This window comes from Rhinolophus ferrumequinum, chromosome 21 (assembly GCF_004115265.2).
Source record: "Rhinolophus ferrumequinum isolate MPI-CBG mRhiFer1 chromosome 21, mRhiFer1_v1.p, whole genome shotgun sequence".
Taxonomy (NCBI): domain Eukaryota; kingdom Metazoa; phylum Chordata; class Mammalia; order Chiroptera; family Rhinolophidae; genus Rhinolophus; species Rhinolophus ferrumequinum.
The window spans coordinates 16,717,236-16,736,460 of NC_046304.1; the positions used below are offsets into that span (position 1 = coordinate 16,717,236).

Genomic DNA, 19,225 nt, shown 5'->3' on the forward strand with positions numbered 1-19,225 from the left:
TCTCTCTCTCTCTGGTTTTGACCTTCTAGTTGATCTGTATTTTTCCTAATTTTATTTTTATGGGTTTCTATTCAATTACATACACATATATACAGATATATATATATATATATATATATATATATATATATATATATATAAATATGATAGCTACATGTAGCTCTGGCATATAGTATCCACATTATCCTTTTATTATAAATACATATTTTTCTATTTCTTATATATTCAAGACATATATATTCTTGTAGGCATCTTGATTCCCTTTTGGAACAAGATGGAGGAATTAATGAAGAGATGGATGGATGACAGGAAAAACCATGAAAAATAAGATAGCCTTTGCCTGAAAGAATTCAGCATATCGTGGCACTTGGTCATGAATAGAGTCTGGGACTAGAGATCAAAAGCCCGGCTTGTAGTCCCAGTTCTGACCGGCTACACGACTGTGAAGGGGAAAAAATTACATCCACACATCCCTCCCCGCACAGAAGCAACCTGAGGTTTTATCATCTATTCAATGCATATAAAACAATCTGCCCCACATACTGCATTTGGTGGTAAACATAATTAAACAGAGAGGTTCACGACTGCTACCCAGCAGTGGGGCACCAGCGACATGCCCACCACCCACCGGTATCATCGTCAGTATTGGGAACAACGTCCTAGGCAACGAGCACACAGCTGTAAAGAAGAAGACACCGCACCGCAGGGCCTCCTATAAATGCTGCAGGAGTTCACAGAGAAATGAGCCTTCCGAGGCCACGTGTGCATGCAGTGTTCTTCTCTGTCCCCCGTTCCTGATGTCGGAGGGCACTGTGACTGATGGACTTCCATTCCCTGCTTCTCACAGCCAGAGAAATGGCCCCATCCAGGATCCATCATACTCAGCACTGGATGTGGCTGCCTCTGCCACGAGGGCCTGGGGCTCCTGGCCCACCACCCTTCCCCGGCGATCTCCTGACCACAGCACCCCCTGAACAGAGAAAGGGCACAGAGCATGCATTACGTGCAGGCCAGTGGAAAGAAAATGAGCAGAGGTGGAAATGGGGGGGCGGTGTGAGGTCACCGGCAGCTGACTCTCATCCGTGCACCCCACCGGACTTCACAGACATCTCCCGGCTCCTCCTGTCCCCAGTCAGAGGCCCATCGATTTCACAATCACCAGGGTTTCCCGGTACCTAAACCAGCACCACTGAGTTTCAAACAGCAGGTGAAAATGTGACAATAACAATAACTGGCGTCCTTTTCAACAAGTTTTTCAGCAGGCACGGGCAAAGCCTCTCTTTTCTGGGAAAACCGCCAGAATTCACAATGGTAACAAGACTAATTCTAAATTCTGCACTCTTCCCTGCCCACTCAAAGGCTGAAAGTGAAGGCAAAAAGGGGAGGGAGGACAGACAGTCAGAGGGCTGTGTTCGCACACCAGTTCAAGTGACAAAATAAAGGTCTCGTGCAGTTTATCCTTAGGGACAGACTGATCTCAGGCCGGGAGTTATCTGAAGTGGGGGAGGGACTTTGACAGAAGCTCACCTGACATGCTATCTGATGCCCCTTCTCTGTGGCCTTACCATAGCTGCCCAGAAGCCCCCGTTTACACTGTGACCAGCCCCCTCAGGCCCAGCTGACTCTTCCAGGGGTGCAGCCAGCTGAGCTGGTAGGTTGAGGTCCCTCCCTTGGGAATCTGGGAAACGGGCTAAGAGACTGAAGTTGAGACTTCAACTCAATCGATCTCTGGAATAGTGAGATGCAAACAGAAGCTGATGGAGGGGCCACTGTCCTCATGCAGAAATGCCCAGAAAACAGCAAGATGGTCTTCTGTGACAGAAAGAAGAGGGTGAGTTGAAACAGAGACTGAAGCAAACACAAGGCAGAGAGAGGGCGCCTGGGTTTCCCTTTGGTCCACGTGCTCCATTCGGCCCTTCCAGGGGCCTGGGCTTCTGGGAGTTACTCCAGTGTCCCAGCAATAAATTCTCGTTTTTCTTCCATCTCTGCTGTTTGCAACGAGGCTAGCCGTAGACACCACAGGTCCTAGTCAGCCTGATTCATGTGTTCACTTCCCTCCAACCTTCCTGTTATGCAAGGAGACCTCAGCCACTCTCTGGGATGATTCACGAATACCTGGGGGGATTCCAAACAGTGGTCGGTGGACAGCACAGGTTTCTGTGCCACAGGGACCCAGGTCTGGCTCCATCTAGTGACCTTGAAAGAGAACCTCCTTGAAATGCACATTCCTCTGACTTCAGCTGCTGCAGATGCCTCCCCAAATCTACTCCTGACCCTCTCCAATCTGTCCTCCTCACATAGGCACAGTGAGCTGTTCACACTGGAAACCCTCCAGTGGCTTCCTATTGCTCCGGTGCTAAAACCAAAATCTGCCCTCACCCTACCCCCCACCTGGCCCACCTGGGGCCTCTGTATTTCCCTTAAGACCCCACACTCTTTCTCCTAAGGGCCTGCAGGTACTTTGATACTGCTGCATGGGGAATGCTCCCCCAACCCTGCTCCCCAAACTCTTCGACCCAATTAACTCTGCTTTTAAAATCTTATAATTAACACCAGCTGTTAATCTTATTACGGCTCGGTGGCCTAATTAAGTCTTAACCTTCGATTCTGAGCTCAACCAGGTCTTACTCCCTGGACTCATTCTGGCCCTTTTGTACAACCCCCCCAGTATTCTGTACTTCTCCTCTGTAGCGATGGTCACAACTACAAGTAAATAACTAAGGAGAGTAGCAGCTGTTTAGTGTGTGTTCCCATCACTAGAATGTAAGTTCCACGAGGCAAGAATAGGGTCTATCCCCAGAGGTAGCACCGCGCCTGGCACATGGCAGCCTTTCAAAGAAATATTCACTGAGTAAATGAATGAAACTTATGCTAAAGTAGGCCGAATTACCGGTGTCAATTCTTCACTCCCTGTAAAAGTACGAGACAGTCACACTCTGCCATGGCCGAACTGTGGGCTGTGGACTTCCCTGCCCCTTGGCTCGCTATGGCCACTGGGATATCAGTGGATATGATGTGAGCAAAGGCTTAAAATGTGATTGTGCCACTGAGCTTGCTCTCCTGCACTCCTGCCTGTCACCATGACACAAACATGCCTTGGTAGCCGTTGGCCCAAGTGGGATGAGACACGTGGACCAAACCTAAACCTAACTCACAGCTTGAAATCAACCAAGTTCCACCAAGAGCAGCCTAGGTCAGCCAGACTTCACCCAACCCACAGATACGAAGTCTTGACAATTAAGATTGTGAACTCACCCTACAAAAGTGCTACAGGCCTCACTGCTGAATATCACTACAGGAACCTTCGAAGTACTCCCCTGGGGAAGCTATGCACCCATGTCAGCGCCTAGTCCACCCTTCAAAGCAATTTTGGAACTCTTTCTGGAATGGCCATCAGAGCTGCCATCGTATTACCCTTGATGTCCTGAATGTCATCAAAATGCCTCCCTTTCAATATTTCCATTATCTTTGGGTAAAGAAAGAAGTCATTGGGGACCAGAGCAGGTGAGTAGGGAGGGTGTTCCAAAACAGTTATTTGTTTATTGGCTAAAAACTCCCTCACAGACAGTGCCGCATGAGCTGGTGCATTGTCGTGATGCGAGAGCCATGAATTGTTGGGGAAAAGTTCAGGTCGTCTAACTTTTTCACGCAGCCTTTTCAGCACTTCTAAATACTAAACTTGGTTGACTGTCCAGTTGGTACAAATTCATAATGAATAACCCCTCTGATAGCAGACAAGGTTAGCAACATCGTTGCAACAAGTTCGTGAACTTAACTATCACACCTCGTATGTGTGGGAGGAATTAATACTTATTGCCACATGCCAGTGGGTTTGAGGGAGGTTTGTTACACGGCAATATTGTGGCAATAGATGATAGACACATATGCCCTGGCAAGACTGAAGACTGGAAGAAGGCCTGGGGAAGGTCTTAACTCTTGTCCTCCACACGGCCCACAAATGGGTCCAGGTTGATTCTATGGGCAGATCTATACCCTTCCGCCAGAATACAGGATAAACTTCCCAGAATTCCACAGTCCCACAGCTGGGATACTTGCCTCTAGCAGCAGCCTCCTGGAGCAGCCCAAGTGTATTAAGTACCTACACAGTGCCAGGGGCACCGTAGGAACTTGACAAGAATTAATCTTTGTCCTCCTCCACCCACCCTCACCAATTCCACCACTAAGCCTGAGAGTACATGTTCACAGGCAGAAAAATCTGCAGTTTTTTCTCGCTGTGGGGCTGGGCAGGGAGGTGCACTCTAACCTGTCCCAGGGGCTGACCCTTCTTACTGCCTCAACCGATGGCCCAGACTCAGGTACGAGGAAGGGACAGGGACGCGGGCAGACAGAGCATCCCTCCTTCCCCTACAACTGATTCGATGTATGACCTACAGTTACGTTTATTCATTCAAAATGTATAACTGCCTATTTCAAGGAGAGCTTGAGGCAGCTTGGGGGCTGCGTGCAATAAAAAACAAACAACTTACGGATGAAAGAGAACAGAGGCCAAGCAGAAAGCAGAAGGATGAGATGGCACCAACAATCTGATGATTAAACTGAGCAGCACATGTGACTCAGCTTCCCGGCACCCGCGGAAACAAGGGAAGCACGTGGGATACAGACGTCAATATAAAATCAAAGCAGCCGTACTTGAGTCTGAGTGTGAACCGCACTACTAGGCAGCCCTCAATACTAACAGTAATAACCACCAGCCACATGGCAAGCGCCGTTCTCAATGTTTTGTCCAAGACTTATTATTTAATCCTCATGATAGTGAGTCAGATACTATTATTACTTCCATTTTACAGATGAAAAAACTGAGGCCCACAGAAGCAAAGCAACTTCTCAGGGCCATCGAGTGAGGGGATGGTGGAGCCAGGATGAGAGCCTGCAAGTCTGAAGCCAGAGCCCAAGCCCTTAACCACTAAGCAATCCAGCTTCTGCTTTGCTCATGCTGGACCCACTCACATCCTGCAGACCCCGAGCACTGGGCCTCTGGTGCGGGGCTGGCTACAGGCCAACCCGCTTCCCTGGTGAAGTCTCATCCCTTACACATCTGATCTCCCATCCTGAGACTGCTCATCACTGGCCTAGCCTGCTTGTCAGGACCCCATTACCTCCTGGTGAGTCCTCTGCAGACAGCCTGCCTGGATTCCCACCTGCCAAGAGTCACAGCTTACCTTTCTACCCCCACTAAACCTGCACTCCCGGTATATTACCCTTGCCACCCTCTTCCAGGTGTGCCTACTTCCAGCTCCTCCCAGTCTGCCATCCCCCATGTCTGTCCCAGATTCCAAAACTAATACTCTAAGACTCCATGTTCTACATCAGTCAGCAAAACCCTGAAAGTGATGTACAAAACCCCTGAAAGTGATGTACAATGAATGTCCTCTAAGGCAATGACCCTGGAGTGTAAACCTTCAACCCCTAACTAGCTGCTGTGTGAGCCGGCTCTCTGGACATCAGGTCCATACTAGGCGAGGTTAGCCTACAGTTGAATCCTGGCTGCCCCCTTGGCCTTTCCTCGCTGTCCTGACCTCAGATAGTGCCCGGAGGCAAAATTTCAATTCTATAAAGGCAATTCAGATTCCACATAGGGCCTTCTCTCTCCCAAGTTCCCCCTTTGCTAAATAAATTATCCCCATCGCTCTGTCAAGGATGACCCAGTTCATCACATGACACGCAAATGGGAAAATGGGTTTGTGGGAAGTCTGAGGTCATCCCAGCCCACAAGACATGTTTGTGGAAATGAGAAGAGGCACCCACCCTTTCATGGAGGTGCTTCTCTTCTATTTGTTTGAAAATCGTTGTAATAAACTGATAATGCTACCAGATGCTCCGCATCCATTTGTTGGAAAATCGCCGTCATAAACTACACAAATTGAAGCCCTCTTCCATATGGCGTCCTTATATGGCATTCAACCTGCAAACATGACTTTGGTAGACCCAACATGTCTACAGCCCCCTGCAGCTCTGGCCAAGGACACCCAGAGCAATTAGTTACCTGCCCTGCGGCACTCTTGAGATGGGGAGACTTCATGGTAAAGAACCATGTCCAGCGTCTGTTTAGCTCAAGTCAGAAGTGTAAGGTCCTTGAACAGACACTTCTCCCAAGAAAGGATACAAACGGCCAACTGAAATATGAAAAAATGTTCAACTTCACTAGCTATCAGGGAAATGCAAATCAAAAACACAATGAAATACTACCTCATACCTGTTAGAATGGCTATCATCAACAGATACTTATAATAACAAGTGTTGGAGGGGCTGTGGGGATAAAGGAACCCTCACACACTGCTAGGGGAATATAAATTGGTACAGCCATGATGGAAAACAATATGGAGGTTCCTCAAAAAATTACAAATAGAATTACCATATGACCCAGCAATCCCTCTTCTGGATATCTACTCCCAAAATCAGAAAATGTTTATCTGTAAATATATATGTACCCCTGTGTTCATTGCAGCATTATACACGGTGGCCAAGACATGGAAACATCCAAAGTGTCCTGCGATAGATGACTGGATAAAAAAGACGTGGTACATATACACAATGGAATATTATTCAGCCATAAGAAAAGATGAAATAGTGCCATTTGTGACAACATAGATGGATCTTGAGATTATCCGGCTAAGTAAAATAAGTCAAACAGAAAAAAATCAAGAACCATATGGCTTCACTCATATGTGGGATATAAAACTGAAAGCAACAAAGGAACAAAACAAAGAAACAAAAACTCATAGACAGACAATAGATAAGTGGGTTATCAGAGGGTATGGGGCGGTGGTGGTAGTAGAAGAGGTTAAAGGGGATGAAATACATGGTGATGGAAGGAGAACTGACTCTGGGTGGTGAACACACAATGCAATATATAGATGATGTATTATAGAAATGTACACTTGAAATCTATGTAATTTTACTAACCACCGTCCCCACTAATAAATATAGTACAATTAAAAAACAAAAGTACAAGATCTTGAAGCCCAGAGAGTGGGAGAAAGGTCATCACGTCTAGGCCGGGGTCATCAGACCCCAAGCAGTGGCTTCTGCAAAGGAGGAGAACCACCGGCAGGATTGGAACTGGCGGGCAGCGAACATAACTGCAGGAACCGGCTCTCAAGCGAGGCCAATGAACGACAATGACAACGGGGGAAACACGGCAGCATGGCGGCTGCTCTGAGACACGGCCCGGACTGATTTTGACTGTCTGGGGTTACAATGTCACATTCATCCCTGACCTTTTTTGGGCAAACTTCATCCATGGCACCTTCCCTTTGATCAAATCCTTTCCCAGACCCTGACATTAATAAGGACCCGGCACTGGACAACTCAGACCCGTTGAAATGGGGGTCCTTTCCTGTCACTAATCCATGTGCTTTGATGGTGTTAAAAAAGAAACAAGAGAATTCATTTTCTTTTTTACTTTTAAATGAGGCCCCACTTAGAGAAAAACAGTTTCAATGTTGAGACTTCTTCAGCAAATGGTCCCTGAGGGATGGCAGGAAGGAACTCGGGGTCTAACCCATTGTTTTCTGATCCCCGCACCCAACACCCCCTCATCCAACCCCCTGTGCTCTACACTGAGGCGCGAGACAAATACACCTGGTTTCCAAAATTGAAGTCCAGAAAATAATACGCACTCCTACCTTTCACCTTCTAAATGAAGTCAGTGGTTCTCCATTAATGTTTCACTGGGGACTGAGAAAATTTTTTCCAAAAGGGAAATAAACAAAAAAACAACAATCCCTCATCAAGCCGAAATGTTTGAAGTAGCTTTGCTGCAAACTTTTTAAGTTAGATGTAAAGTGACTACCTGTGTGAGAATTCACCCTGTCGGCCCGGGAATCCAAGTGTTCTAGTGGGGTCATGTAAAAACTCGGGGATTGGTTAAAGGCAGCTTCTGCCCTGAGTTGCAGCAATAAGAGGAACATACTCCACTAAAATTATGGTGCCAGTGGTGGGGTGCACTGTATCCACCTGGATTCCTCAGTTGCAAGCAACAGAAACCAGGTCTGGCTGATAGAAGCAGAAAGGAATTTACTGGAGGGATATCTGGTAGTTTAGAATCGATGGGAAGGCTGAAGATTCTTACGTGGAAGAAAACAGAAACGCTGGTAGCTGCAAAAGTCTCATCAGCTGCCACTATGGATATTAGTGGCTCCAATATTCTTTCCCTTCTTGCTTCACTCTGCTCCTTTCAGATCCCAGAACGGACAGCTCCCCTGAGCTGGGTGATGCCCCCCCAACCCCCGGCTGTGTTCACTTTGCATAAATTATTCAAGCAGTACACTAAGGGTCCACGCAGTTTGCTGAATGAATCTTACGCTTCAATTTAAAAAGTCACACCTCACCTATGACCCAGCAATTCCCCTCTTCAGAGAAGTAACACAGAAGAGAAATAACATATATAAGAGAATTGAAAACATATCAACAAAAAGACTTATGGCCACTGCATTTATAACAGCCAAGAATGAAAAACAAGCAAATTGTACATATTCCCACAAAGGACTACTACTCAGCAATAAAAAGGAAGCAGCTACTGATACACACACAACAGGGAAGAACCTCAAATCATTATGTCACGTGAGAGTGAAAGAAGCCATGACAAAAGAGTACACGCATGTGTGATTCCATTTATATTAAGTGAGAGCACAGGCAAAACTGCTCTATGGTGGAAAACATCAGAATAGTGATTGACTCTAGCAGAGTAGGGCAGGGATTGCCTGGGAAAGGCAGGAGGGACCTTTCTGGGGTGATGATCACGTTCTCTATCTTAATGGGGTTCGGGCTGCACAGGCATTTATCTGAGCTCACTGAATGGGAAACAAAATTTGTGCACTTCATTGCATACACATTTTGCCATAAAAGAAAAGAAACACACAGAATTCTGAACTTCAGTTAATGATAAGCTTGCTGACTTCAGCTTTGGCTGTTTTGTTCATCAAAAGATGCTATTAAGATAGTGAGAAAGCAAGCCACAAACTGAGAGGAGTATTTGCAACACATAATAAACAAAGGATTAGTACCAGAATGTGAAAATGAGATGATCTCATAGGAATCGGTAAGAGTCTAATAGGGGGAAAAAAAAAAGGTAAAGTACAGGTGTGTAAACGAGGAAACACAAACATGTTCAACCTTAGTAGTAATCGTTGAAACGCCAATTTAAGCCCCTAGTGAGAAACCAGTTCACACTCACCAGATTGGCAAAACCCCAAAGTGAGGACGATTCTAAGTACTGGTGAGGAAGTAAAGCCACCAACACTCTGACCCAGGGCTGGAGGGAATACACACTGTCTCAGACTTTACAAGACGCACGAAGCCTGTGACCCTGACATTCTGTTCCCAAGTATACATCCTGGGGAAACTTACACATCGCAGGGAGGTTGGTAATAGTCAAGAAAAGCAGAAACAACCCCAATGCCCATCAACAAGTGAAAGGGATAGATAAATATGGTATCTTTACACATAGCAGTAAAAAAGGAAGGAACTATAGCTACATGCAACATCAGGATGAATGTCAACACACACACACACACACACACACACACACACACCCCTAGCAAAAATGTGGAATAAGTGTGATTCCACTTATAAAAGTTCAAAAGCATACAACCCATTGTTTGAGGATATAAATCTATATGGTAAAGCTATGAAGAACAGCAGGTGAATGATCATAACAGAATTCAGGTTAGCATTTTCTATGGGGAGAGGGAGGCAGAGAGAGGAATATCCATTTGAGAGGTATAAAAGCAATTTCTAAAGGGCTACTGGTGCTCTATTTCTTAAGTTAGCTGGGCATATGACTGCTTTCCTCTTCTTTAAACTGTACATATACATTTTATATGCTCTTTTGTATACATATTTTACAATAATTTAAAAAATCAATAACTGTCTTATATTCCAACAATATCTAGTTAAAAATAAAAAGTAAAAAGAAAAAAAACCCACCTTATTTCCTAGCAACAAAAACATAAAACACCTAGGAACGAACCTAACAAGAAATGTTCACAACCTCCATAAAGAATTCTATGAAAATTTACTGCGTGCTATAAAAGATGATAGAAAAGAAGAAATAAATAAATACAGGACAGACCATACTTCTAGATAGGAAAACTCAATATAAGTATTGTTTTATAAATTTAATGTAATTCCAAATTTGATTCTAACGATATTTGTAGGAAAACAATGAAATGATTATGAATTTCATATAAAAGAATGAATAAATAAGCAAGCATATCCAAGGAAATTCTGAGAAAGAATTTGCACTGCCAGGGGTTCAAATATGTAAAGTCACAATAAAAAATGTAATAGTGGAGGAAAAATGAAAAAAGAAGGGAGAAGGACACCTGGTGTCCAAGACCAAAATCCATAACCTAGTAACACCTAGTTACTACCACACCAGTTACTGGACGTGGGAGGCTAAGGGATAAGAGAGAAGGGGGATACTCACTGTTTTCCTTTTGAACCTTTTGAATTTTAAACAACATGATTGTGATGTATATTCAAAAAATAAATTTAAATTTAAAATGTAGTTGTTGGGGAAAGAAACTGAACTGAAAGAATGGTCAATAACTTGGAAAGAAAGAAAATCAGGGTCTTACCTCACATCATAAACCAAAATAAATTTTGATTGAATTAGAGTGGAACATAAAAGAGAGTGCTGAATGAAAAGCTGAAACCAGATAAAGAATCAGAAGAAAACAGAGGAGAATATTTATCTGACCTTGGGGTGGGAAGGACCTTTCAAACCCAAAAGCAAAGGAAGAAATCATAACATGAAAGGACAGATGGAGTTAACTACATGTATTAGTCTGCTCAGGCTGCCATAACAAAATCCTGTAGAGACTGGGTAGCTTCAACAACATTCATTTCTCACAGTTCTGCAGGCTAGAAGTTCAACGCCAAGGTGCCAGCCGATCTGGTTCCTGGTGTGGACTCTTTCTGGTTTGCAGACAGTGAGTGGCCGTAGTGTGCAGACATGGCCTCTTCTCAGTGCATGCCGAGGAGAGAGCAAGCCAGCTCTCTGGTGTCTCTTCTCATAAGGGCACTAATCCCATCACGAGGGCCCCACCCTCACGGCCTCATGGAACCCTAATTACCTCCCCAAGATCTCATCTCCACGTATCATCACACTGGGGGTTAAAGCTTCAACATAGGACTTTTGGAAGAACACACTCAGTACACCGTACCACAGAAGCGTTAGAAACTTCTCTGTGTTTAAAACTAGTAATAGGAAAACAAACACTGAACTGAGAAAAAAATGTCTTACGTATGTCAGCCAATATTCTCATGGATAGGTAAATATGTTACATATAGAACAGTCTCAATTTTTAAACATTAAACAGTGGTTATCTCTGGAGGTTGGGAATCGTAGCTTTTTATTTGCTTCTTTGTTTTTGTGTATTTTCTAAAATTTCCACAATGAACATGAATTGCTTTTATAATAATAATAATAATAAATAACCAATAGTTGTAAGAAGTGTTATGTCACGGTCAAGCAACGTCAGGGGCGAAGGGTTCAATTCTGCAAAACTTTGACGATGTTTGACGAGCCAGGTGCCCAGCCCAGGTCTGGAATGCATGACTCATATCTCCCTATAAAGGAACCCCTGAAAGAGGCCAGAGGAGACAGGCATGACGGGGCTCTTGACCCGGTGAAAATCCTGCCCCGTGGAAAAGGAATGACTTATTTGAGATGGCTCCAAAGGAATAGACTCAGAGGCAAAGCAATAAAGAGGCAGATCTCAGCTCAGAAGAGGAAACCCATCCACTGAGCCTCCGTGACTCAGACAGAGATGAACGAAGGTTTCTTCTATCAGGAAGGGCGTTAGATAAGACATTAATTTTTAATTATACAAGTATTCTTCCCTTTAAGAATTTAAAACAGATTGCATATGTAAATGAGTGAATTATTTCAGGTATATATTATACCTCCATAACATTATTTTTTAAAATTAAAATATCCCAGAGAAGGCTAAATTTCTCTTTGATCATCCCGCCCACCCCGCACATATACACACTTCTAGTCTCCGTCACCCTTCCCTGGAGATAATAGCTAATATAAGTTTGGAATGCATTTTTCTAGACCTTTTTATATGCTTTTACATGTAGGTGTGTGTTACATATATCTATACTCATATAAAGTATGAAGAAGGACTACGTGTATCCATTTCTACCAAAGGCATTATAATGTATTTATCACTTTGAAACTTTTCTTCACCTTACCATCTTAGAGATTCATCTGTATTGTTATCTAAAGATCGAACGGATTCTTTTTCAAAGCTGCATAGTATTCCCAGGCATGAAAATTCGAATTTATGTAACTATTCCCCCACCAGCGAACATTCAAACTGTGTGCAGTTTTTCACCATAGCAAACCGCCACAAAGACTGTCCGAGAATTTTCCACCTGTGCACACACGCCAGGGTTTCTTTAGGGCAGATCCTGCCTATGCCACAGAGCAGATGCACTTTTTAGCGGGTCCTGCCAAATTGATGTCCATTGTGATGTTCCTTTCCAAGCCTCGGCTCCGACGGCCTTATAAACCTGATCCCTGTGAAATTTCCTCTTGTCAGTGACAGACAGCCTGGCATTTTGGCCTACCTGGCATCTTCTGTGCCTTGGTTTTGTTCCATCGCTCTTCCTTACTATTCAAATCATCAGCCAACAATGAGATGGGCTGCCCCGCTCCCTGCCAGCATCTGGGCATGAGCCACATGGCTGCCCACCCTGGCTACCCACTGAGGGGACTGTTGAATGGGGAGAAGGCCCTTCTAACCCCAAGGTGCTGCATCTCTGTCAATCAGAGGATGCACCAGCAGTGAATGAGAAGGGGGCGGGAGCTGGGCAAGAGGACACTTTACAAACCCTGGCATCACTCAACTGCTTGGATGGGCCAGACCCAAAGATACAAACGCACCAATACCTAAATGAGGCATGAACGCAGGGGAGTGAGTCAGGGAGGGCTGGAGACTGCCAATCGTTCACCCTCCTCCCCAGGCAAACCCGCCACCAACTTCATCTTGATGCCTGCAGTGGTCACTGCAACACCCAACTGGATAACCGTCCAGGATTTACGAAGCAAGTGCTTTTACATAGCTGTTAACTATGGAACTGCGGTCTGACATCAGGTTACGCTGGTATTTTTAGCAGCATGTAACTGCCATGTGAAAGGAGGCGCTGCTCTCCCAATGAAGGCTGCTTACATTACAGGCTGGCACAGTCCTTGAAATGTGATGTTTTGCAGGCAGCTCGCTGCTGTCGGAGAATGTCTGTGCAGAGGGCTGCAGCACCTACTGTATTCTGCAGTTTCTCCAGGCCAGCCTGACACCCCACAACCAGCAGCCGGTGATACACATTAGCTCCCTTACCCGCCCCCAGGCCTCAAGGCAGCAAGAAATGGGCTCCTTCACGGACTCAGCAGAAACCACCCAGTCACCTCTTAGCTTAGCAAGCTCTCCCCAAACACAACAGAGTGGGGGGGGGACAGGAAGAAACCAGGGCTGCCCCTGGCTCTGCTCCCACATCCCCAGAGCTGTGTCCCCCGGAACCTAGGTGCCCACCCTCATGTCAGCCCCCACCTCTCACAAGAAACCCAAGATTCCGGTGACAGTGAAGTCAGGGTGTGGCCCCGATAAGGGAATGGAGTATCTGTATCCAGTGCCAGGTGTAGAGTCACTGCTGCCGTTTTCCGGGTCGCAGTACATTTTATGGAAGTATGACACATACACACAGAGAAGGACACCTATGAAAACTGATGAATTTTGATAATATGAACGCACCTATGTGACCAACACCCAGAGAAACCAAACATTACCAGCCTCCCAAAGCCTTTCTGGCGCCTCCAGGAACCCACGACCCTGACTTCCAACAACTTATATTCATTTTGCCTTAGGTGCACTTTATAGAAATAGAATTACACAACGCGTGCTCTTTTTCATCTGGCTCCTCTGTTTAACAGTATTTGTGTGATTCATCCATGTTGTTCCACGTAGCTGTACATGATTCATTCTCACTGTGTTCTAGCGTTCTATTGTGCGCATTCAGCCCAATTTATTTGTCCCTTCTACTGCTGATTGACATTGGGTGATTTCCAGTTTGGGGGTTACAAACAGTACTGCTATGAACATTCTAATACATGCCTTTTCACGGCTGCCTTTTGTCCATCGTGAGATATAAAAAGTTGAAAACTACTGCTTTAAGCCTCACATCTTGAAAAAGTCACTCTGTCCCACCTCTCCAATTTCCCCTTTCTTTTTTCCAACACTGTCTACGTGGTGGCAAGTAAAGAGCGTTATTGGCCATAGGAGTCAGACTTCCTAAGACTAAAGCCCGATTCTACCACCTACTTGTGGTGTGTCCTTTGTCAAGCCCTTAACCTCTCTGTGCATCAGTTTCCTTACCTGTAAAATGGGGATAATAATAATACATCTAAGTTCATTTGGTTGAGGATTAAATACAGGAACAGTGCCTGCACATCGTAAGCACTCATCAGTGTAGGGAGGGTAGGGTCGCTACCAGAGGCACCCTGTCTTTCTCAGTACCCAAGGAACCCTGCTCTGGGTAGCCCCTGCCAAAATAGTCCAGCAAGGCCCTCACACAGGAGGAGACAGCAACTGAAGACAATTTCACTGCCCAACTGGAGCAGAGCTGCACCAAAAAGCCCTCCCCACCCCTATAACCCGCTGTCTCTCCCTCTGCCTCTACCGTCATCACGGGTGCCTGGTGGCCTCGGCTACTGTCTTTTCACACACAGGGCACTGAATTTCACTCAAAATGGGACTTAAATCATGGGTACCATTCAGGGTCATTATTAATGGTGTGCCAGCAGCCCGGAGACAAGCTGCTGGGGCACCGACAGTGCCCAGAAATTGCTGCCTGAAAAATAAAAAAACTGTTTTACATGTCCATGTAAAAGGAGAATAAGTGGATTATTTCATTTTTTTAGGTGACAAAGACGGAAAAAACCTTTGAAAGCATACAGTGCAGGGACCTAAGAGCCACAGACTGGGGTCTCTCACTAGTGGTTGCCATGGCAACTGTATTTCACAGCAGGAACTCATTTTCATATGACAGTGACCTGTGGAGGGAAGGAAAGGACAGCTTCTAAAGAAACTTAGTTGAAGTGGGTACTACTGGGGGTGGGGGTGGGGGAGAGGATTGATTCTGTTTACCAAAAGCAGCAGGTAAAAGTGTCTTAAGGGACAAAAATGACCTGAGGGCCCCTAGGGGTTCTCTGTTGCACAACTCTTACTTAACACACACACACACACACACACACACACACACACAGCCTGTTTTGAAGGCCTCTTGGGCAGATGTCACAGCCTTCCTGAGTCACTGGTCCCACTATTAACCATCTGTGGATGTCATAGCGTCCCTGAGTCACTGGTCCCAGCATTAACCATCTGTTGTGTGACAAAGTCCTTTTCTGGAGTCCCGAGCAATCCATTGACTGAGACACCAGGACACTGTGTACGAGCCAGGTGTTGAGAGGAGCTATAGCACACTCCCTGGACTGAGGCATACACTTTCCTGGACAAGCAGCGAATTCTAGTACAGAAAAGCAGCCTCAGCGTTAGACAGACTTGAGTTCCATCCTTTGTTCTGCCCACAAGCTGTGTGGTTTAGGCAGGTGTGTAGAGCTCGCCGGGTTTGTGTCCGCAGGAGCAGAATGAAGACAAGAAACATAGCATCCACCGTTCTAGGCGCTGGAGGGTAACACACAGGACGGACGCCTGGAAAATCAGCAAATGCTCAACACATAACGACCACTCAAAACCAGCGGCTATGATTAAGAGCAGGATAAGCATCTCTCACACCCATGATACAATTGGAAGCTAATACCGTGTTTCCCCGAAAATAAGATCTAATTGGAAAAGAAGCCCTAGCATGATTTTTCAGGGTGACATCCCCTGAACATAAGCCCTAATGCGTCTTTTGGAGCAAACATTAATATAAGACTCAGTCTTATTTTCGGGGAAACACGGTAGCAGAGAACCAAGTATTAACTTGGGTGGCACACACGGTAATGAATTCATCAATAAGCTAGCAGGAGTGCAGACCAATGGGAATAAGGGAGACTGGAACAGTCCAGGAGGGAGGTAGAGTTTGAGGGATGAAGAGAGGTGTTTTTGGAAGTTTGGGGGAGGGAATTCTTTCATTGAGCATCCTGGGGATCCAAGAGGAAGGGAAGAGGATTCATTAACACAAAGGAACCTGCTATCAGCAGACAGAAGGCTGGCGGCCCGGGGCAGAGTGGAGTGGGAAGGCCCCGCCGGAAAGACAAAGCTTTCCCAGGGAAATGGCTTCTGAGCTGGGTCCCAAAGGGAAAGGGCAAAAGGGCTGGCCAAGAGAAGAGGGGAGGGAAGAAGTTGCACGACAGGAAATTGGTTCTAGAGAGTGAGGCCACATGACTAAGGAGCCACATGAGGTAGACAGAGGAGCCAGCTTTGTGTGGGAGGAAACCCAAAGCCTCTCAAGATTTCTTAGGGAAGAAGATTCAGCGACAGGGTAAACACAGTCGTCAGGGAGCAGCAGGCTAGCGGCGACATGCCAAATGGTTTGTGGGGGCTGAAGGAGGTTCTGGCATCAGAGAGACCAGCGAAGGGGCCTCTGAACTCTGGCCTGAGGTGTTCAAGGCCTGGTCTCAAAGGGACAGGGAGATCAGGGACACTTCAGAGAAAAGTGAGTGTGACTGAGGAGGGAACCCACTGTTAAAGAGTACTAGGTGAGGGCAGCTGCCCAGGAGAGAAAGCAGGCCAGCCTTGGACACGCTGAGTTGGGGAGTGTCACTAGGCACCCAAAGAGCCAAGACTGGAGCTGGACTCTAGAGGGGGAGTTCCCTGAGGGCTCCTGGTGCGAGCTCCCTGAGAAGCTAAACATAAGGCCTCACAAAACGCCCCAGACAAGAGGGAAGAGGGGTCAGAAGAGGAGAAGAAACAATGGAGAAACAAGAACAAAGCCAGGACAGAGGGGTGCCCCAGAAATCACAGCAGAGAAGGCTGCAAAGAGGACGCATGCACATGGGGTCCGCTTCCTGGGCAGATGGACCGCGTACAAAAGCACAGTGTTTGGAAACAAGATGATTTTCAAGGAAGCAGTTTCAGCAAAGTGGGGGGTAGGGGGGGTAGCAGCAGCCAGGCTGCCTTGGATTAGGAAGGGAGGCGTGGAGCCGAGGCAGGCAGCAGGTGCAGAGCACTTGTCAGGGAAATGTGACAGTGAGAGAAAAGAGGAAACGAAGCTAATGGCTCCCACGTATGTTTTTTCCCCCCAAGAGATGCGAGGCCAAGTGGAGGGACACGGCATAGCCCCGCAAGGTGTGGGGGCGGGGAGAGGCAGAGACTGGACTGCAGCCCTGGCGCTGCCAATGCTCTAACCAGGGTGGCCGGGGCGGAGGCGCCCAGCCCTGACTGCTGGGAGGAACTGAGGTCCCCACCCAGCTGCACAGATGGAGCCAGGAATCCTCCAGGCCCTGCCCTGCCCTTGCTGAGGAGGGGTTTCCCCCTTCCACATCACATCTCTCCCCAGGACAACCTCTGGGGTGGGGGTGGGGCAGGGTTACGGACCACCCAGGTGGGAAAGCCAGGTCCTCAGCCTCTGAGCAACCAGGCATGGGACAAAACTCCCCGACTCCCCAGCGGAGCCCTCACGCAGCCCAAGGAGGAGGCTTCGGCGCCCACCACGCAGGTGTCACAGACACCATGGTGAGGCCGGAGCCCTCAACCTGAAAGCAGTGAGGCGCCCCGGATGGATTTCAACACTCCCTCCAAATCTTTCTGCCGGGGGAAAACAGAGGTGGGCCTGACAGCTGGGAGTGGGTTTCGGGAGGACTGGAAAACAGCCGGGGCAAGCTTCTCAGGCTGCAGGTGGGCAGAGAGAACCGGGAGACTCTTGTTTGGCCAGTGAGACACCCTTCCATCCTGCACTCACACACACACACACCTGGACACCTAGTGACGGGCGAAAGGTCAAATGTCCAGGGTCGGAGCCCACCACGGCGCCCCATGCCAATCGTCTGGACTGTGGGACCCTCACCCACAGGCCAGACCGAGGCCAGACCGAGGGCACCCAGGTCCCTACCACCACACGTGCGCGCGTCGGCGGGCGCTCGGTAAACACCGCACTTGTTGACTCGCTCGCCGGGCTTGCTCACCCCAGCGCCGCCTGGTGTCCGCGGCCGCCCGCGCCCGCCCTCTCGCCACCCACTCCCCTCCCCCACTCAGCCGCCCCCGCCTTGCCCCTGCGGCCCACCAGCTCCGGGAGCTGGACAGGGTCCCCAGAGAGCCCCCGGCCGCGCTGCAGACCAGGCGCAGAGCGCCAACCGCTCAGGAGGCCCAGCCCAGGCGCTGCCCGCGCCCCACCGGCCCAGGGCTCGCCCCCTCCTCGGGCGCAGAGGGCTCCCAGTTCCCACCCACAGGGCCAGGGCCATCCAGCGCGACCCCATGGGCTCCCACCACGAAGCCAAACGCACTCCCCAGCCCTCGGAGACTGTGCCCGGAAAGGGGGGCGGCCCCACTTTAACCGGACTTACCTGCGAGTTCGGCCCTGCAGCCCGGCGCGCTCCCTGGCTGCCCTCTGGCGGCGGCCGCAGGGACCCAGGCGCCCGCCCTGCCTTGCCCCGCCCTTTCCCACCTGGGACCTGTTGCGGCGGGGGACAGAACCCAAGCCTGAGGTCACCTGGTAGGCAGACAGGGGGAGCCCTCTGGATGGCTATCCTTAGCATGGGACGGGTCTCAGCTGGCCCCTTCTTGTTACTGGATAACAAACATCACTGTCTTTTCCCTAAGCAGCTTCAAGTCCTTACTTTCTAGCACTACAAGATTCTCAAGGCTCGTTTTGTAAATTCCCTGCCCCCGTCCTACACTCAGCCATTTCTCTGAGAAGTCCTGCTTCCTTTTGTTGGGGAATAGTATTAGAAACCAAGATCTGGGAGCTAGATATGTTCTTTGCTACTAGACCCATTTCATTTTATCATTAATAAACTATAGCAGGCCAAGGGAAGTGAGACCTCCCTATCCCATTAAGTGTTCTTATCTGCTTATTCCCTAAGGGTTTGGGACTATGGGTTCAAAGAGAGACCCTGGAAAGAAGGTGGGCAGTGAGGAGGCAGTTTCCGTCCCTGGGCACCCTGGGAAGGCTTCAGAGGGACTGCAGGCTGAGGTGAAGGTCCGGGTGCTGCAGAGTAGGCTGGGTAATGAACATCCAGCCAGTGAAAGTTGTGAGA

At 47.7% G+C, this 19,225-nt stretch overlaps 1 protein-coding gene across 3 annotated transcripts in view; it reads right to left on the reverse strand.

Moving 5' to 3' along the window:
* Nucleotides 1-19,225, reverse strand: part of RPH3AL (rabphilin 3A like (without C2 domains)) — a 157,038-nt gene that overhangs the window by 121,861 nt on the left and 15,952 nt on the right. The window contains exon 1 of one of the 3 annotated variants that reach the window (XM_033090068.1): nucleotides 18,533-18,618. The exons of 1 other annotated variant lie outside the window; for it this stretch is intronic. The gene's annotated coding sequence lies outside the window, so the exon portion shown is untranslated. Of the gene's footprint in view, nucleotides 1-13,205; nucleotides 13,332-18,532; nucleotides 18,619-19,225 lie in introns of those variants that run through there. One more of the 3 variants, XM_033090076.1, reaches the window with a different exon arrangement.